Source organism: Vicia villosa, linkage group LG5, assembly GCF_029867415.1.
Source record: "Vicia villosa cultivar HV-30 ecotype Madison, WI linkage group LG5, Vvil1.0, whole genome shotgun sequence".
Lineage (NCBI taxonomy): Eukaryota > Viridiplantae > Streptophyta > Magnoliopsida > Fabales > Fabaceae > Vicia > Vicia villosa.
This window is the reverse complement of record NC_081184.1, coordinates 116,599,025-116,603,901: the sequence shown is the minus strand read 5'-3', so window position 1 is coordinate 116,603,901 and position 4,877 is coordinate 116,599,025. Positions and strand designations below refer to the sequence as shown.

Here is a 4,877-nt window from a genome sequence, read left to right as displayed (position 1 = left end):
CAGTAATGATATAATAGATAATACGGTATACAAATACATAATACTAATTGAGTCTATACAAATCAATCTTAACTTTTATTATAATCGCTCTAGAAAACACTATGAAAATCAATAATCTATCTTTCGGCCCCATGAGATAAAAACTCATATGATATATCCCGAGTTCTTGCAAAAACATATATAGGATTATTGCATTCATTTTCTTCCTTCTCCTTTGCCAATGTTTCCCTCTCGCCTGGTACTTACGAATGTCCTTCATATGTTGAAATCTGATAAGGATGTAATATCCTTCATATGTTGAAATCTGATAAGGATGTAATATCTTATAATAAACCATATGAATTGAATATGTATATCTAAATTTTGATGAAGGCTAAGTAAACAAAGTAAATATCATAAATATCTTAAAAACCTCAAAAAATAATGCATATGAAATCATCCTAATTTCACAAGAATGCATATGAAACCTTTATTTGAGCCTCTCAATAACATTTAGATATTGCTTTAAAAAACTGAGTTTGTTGACATTTTTTGTGGAAAAAAAATCAAAATTTAAATTATTCTAAAATACATTAGCTTTTAAGGTTCTGATTTTATTTTAAAACACACTATTCTTTTTAAAGTCCTATAAAACTCAAATGACTAAAAAAATGACTTTTAAAAAGTTAAGACTTAGATGATTTTTGTAAGTACATTAGGTGTTCGTTACTTCTCAAAAGCCCGCTATGAAAGTTGTGCAAAATTCAGGTAAAAACTGAAAAATTTGTCAGAAGTGGGATTTGAACCCACGCCCTCTCTCAAAGACTAGAACTTGAGTCTAGCGCCTTAGACCACTCGGCCATCCTGACTTGTTGTTTAAATTATTGCTTTAAATTTATTTGTTAACATGATCAAGTTCAATACATCCACACCCGCATGCATGTTTTTGTCACTACCATGTTCAGGACTATGTATGTATCATTTTAACTCTTAAATATAAATTAGTTGAATTCCTACATGGTAATTAGTTTTACCATTACCTCACTTTCATTACTTTGTTTTCATTTTATTATAAAAGTTTTGTTTTGAGATGTTGAGTTCTTTTTACGGAAGCAATTGAATTAAACAATGTTACAAAAACAAAAATTTAGATTTAATATGTTTATAACATTTCATGTATAAGAATATCTTAAGTACAAGTAAAATATTATTACAACTTTTGCAAAAACCGATTTATCTTATTGACTTGTCTTAAAATTAATTTTAAGGAAAAGGTTTTCTGTAAAATGTATTAAAAAGATTATAAAACTATTTATAATGATACCAAACTAAATATTATTTTTTTGTCATGAAAAAAGTCAAAAAATCTTAATATTTAATTCAAAATAATCGGACCAAAATGCAGATTTTCACCCATTTTAATTGTGATTAGAAACCAATAGATTCACATCTACTTCACAAAGAGGGGCAAGCTATTCATTGTTTGATAGCACAAAATAACATTTTTGTCTCAAATACACATTAAGGTAACACATAAAAACCTTTCTCTCCTTCATATGTCTATTTCGCGGGGTTTTTTTTAGAAGGGGTTTTTTTTAAAGAAGAAACTTATCATTGATGGTGGAATATTAGATGACGATATCTACGAAAAAATGTTAGGGTTTCTATCCCTTACGAAATTCATTTCATCTATGACTTTTGAAAGGAATGTGAAACTTAATTTTATATCATCTCTTTTCTTTTTCTTACGATCATTTCTCTTTATATATTGGCAAGACTTTTATATGGATGATTCTCGTCCAGGAGTTAAGGACGTGATAATAGACAACTACATATGGGTGGATAAAGAAACGTTGGATACCGGCTCCGCCTTTTTCGACAAGGGTGGTATGGCTCATGCCTTCACCGAGGAGGATTCTTCCTCATACTAGGGGTGCTTCCCCTTGAAGGGAATAAAAGGATATACAACAAGTATGTTGGGTGTGACTCTCTCCACAAATGCTTGTTTTCTTTGATAGATTAATGTCTTCCTTTAGATGACTTCGAGATGCGTGTTCTAAATCAATTTGTAATAGCTTCTTCGCAATTGCACTCGGCGAGTCAGGTTTACGTCAAAGTGTTTGAGTATTGGCGCGAGTATAAGAAGAGCATGCCAACCTTGAAATCTTTTTCCATCTCTTTAAAGCCCATTGCAACTCTATTGATTCGTCACGTGGTCAAGGTCTGATTTTTCTTAGAAGGAATAGTAAGATGTAAGAGGTATACTCTGAGAGCATGAAGAAGTTAAATGAATGATACTACCTGGTTACATCCCTTATCAAGATGGCTCATACTAGTATACACAACATATAATTTTAGTCGTCTTTCCAATGTTGTGGTAAATTCTCCAAGTTATGGCGTCAGAGTAATTTTCTGAATGACATCGAGTCTTATGTTTAAAACTTGCACGCATGGTTCCAAAAAGAAACCTATTTAAAGCGGAAATTCGTGGTCATCTTTGGAAACTTGAGTTTCGTTGACAACACTGCTCCTTATGGGGTAGTGTCGAAGAAACTAAAGAAACGGTACATAGAAACATGCTTTCTAATGGAAATCACTACCAAAGAGGATAGATGGGTCGTCTTTGGAGAGTTACGTAAACAATTTCTTATTTCCTTTATTGTTGTCTGTGTTACCACTTCCTTATCTTGCTTATTTTTTGGTTCTTAGATTATATGACATGTCATCGGACAATGCTACAAATAAAGAGGACTCCTAGGATCGTCCTTTCACCTGTGGGGGTCATCAATGCACCAGCTGTTTGAGGTGTTCCAGTAACAAGACCCTTTACTGGTATGTCTTCATTCTACCCTCTTCATCGGCTCGTGGCAAAGGGTGTTTTGCGCTTACCGCAGTGCATGGTTGGGAGTAATCCACCTAGAGGTATGAATGTCAAAATTCTCCCTAATCATGAACCTTCTAGAAGAAGACCACTTTTAGACGTGAAATATTAGAGAAATCCACCTAGCTTAAGCTTTAATGTAAAGCTTTAAATTACTTTTTTTCTTTCTAAAATAGAAGGTATGCATCTATAAGTTTTTAGCCCTAATCAATTCTACAATAGTGTATATTTTGCTCGTCCATTAAAAAAGGGATTGAAAGAAAACCATCTCAGAGTTTCCTGTTGTCTCATGGATTGAAAAGGAGAACTTTAACTCACTATAAGTGGTTAGTGACTCCTATAAAGTTTCTTTACATTCACAACAAGGATACAAATACAATTAATAAAAAATATTTAGTTAAGATTATCAAACTAAATCATACATTTACAAACATTAATAAATATGTTTCCACCGCAAAATAGACTTATTTCCTGATTGTAAACTTATATTAAGGATTAGATAGACCGTTGAGAAGATACAACTAGAGCTGTCAAAATGGGCTCGGCTCATCGGATCAGTCCATAAGCCCAACAATTTAGCACGGGCCAGGCCACAAAATACCTTCCAAAAATACGACCCTGTCTTTTTGGGCCAGTTCACCGGGCCTATGTTTTCCAGGGGTTGGGCTGGGCCAAGCAAGCTTTGGACTGACCCATTAAAAAAGATTTTGGTAAATTTTAGGGAAAAAAGATTTAGATAAGATATGATTACATAAATGTATTTTCAAGTGATAAAGAAAAGTTAAAGAGGATGAAAATATATTTTCAAGATGATGTGATCAAGGAAATGGTTGTGAGATAAAGAGAAAATTTGATAAGTATTGGTGATAATATTAAGTTAATTTGTAATTTTTCATGGATGTTTTTGTGGTATATATATATATATATATATATATATATATATATATATATATATATATATATATATATATATATATATATATATATATATATATGGAGCATATCAAGTGAGAGCATTTTTAAATGAGAGATGAGAGAAAGAAATATCAACCATTGGATTCATCAAGATAGTGAAATTAATAGCCTCATTAATGTATTAATATTCTCTCTCTTGATGAATCCAACGGTTGATATTTCTTTCTCTCATCTCTCATTTAAAAATGCTCTCACTTGATATGCTCCATATATATGTATGTGTATATATATATATATATATATATATATATATATATATATATATATATATATATATATATATATATATATATATATATATATATATATATATATATATATATATATATTAAAAATCACTTATATACATTTATGAAGACTAGGGGCGGGAATAGGCTAGGCTAGGCTTTATAAAGCCTGGGTCTTGCCTACGATAAACTTACAAGGCCTGAGTCTGGCCTATGGCCTACTATAGGCTCGTTTTTTCAGCCTGGTCTGGCCTTTTTAAAAGTCTGGCCTAGCCTGAAAGCCTATTTAAAAGTCTCTTTCTTATTAATATTTTCCATTAATTCATATTACTTAAGAAGCCTTATAGGTCGCATATATATGAACATTTAGACCGACCTATTTAGCATTTTTTCGAATATATATGCATATATAGACCAATCTATTTAACACTTTTTTATAATATATATGCATATATAGGCCAACCTATTTAGACTAATTTTAATATATATGAAAATATAGGCCGGCCTACAAGGCTTTATAAGCTTTTTTAATAGCCTAGGCCCGACCTATTTTATTAAATAGGCTTTTAAAAAAGTCCAAGCCTAGCTTTTTTATCAAATAGGCCTGGCCTGTCCTGGCCTTAAGTAGGCTAGGCTATAGGCCCCTGTAGGCCGGTCTAGCCTATTCCCACCCCTAATGAAGACTCTACTTATATTATGTTGCATTTACCCATTACATTATTTTTATAAAATTAAAATTAAAATAAAAATATTGAAATACGGACCGGGTTGGCCCATCGGGCCGCAAGAGCCTTTGAAAAATGGGTCGGGCTTAT

General features: G+C 31.8%; 1 non-coding gene across 1 annotated transcript; it reads right to left on the bottom strand.

Annotated features, from left to right (window-relative positions):
• Nucleotides 1-764: 764 nt before the first annotated feature.
• TRNAL-CAA (transfer RNA leucine (anticodon CAA)) lies at nucleotides 765-848 on the bottom strand. Its single transcript has one exon. It is a non-coding gene; the product is annotated as a tRNA-Leu (tRNA).
• Nucleotides 849-4,877: the final 4,029 nt, after the last annotated feature.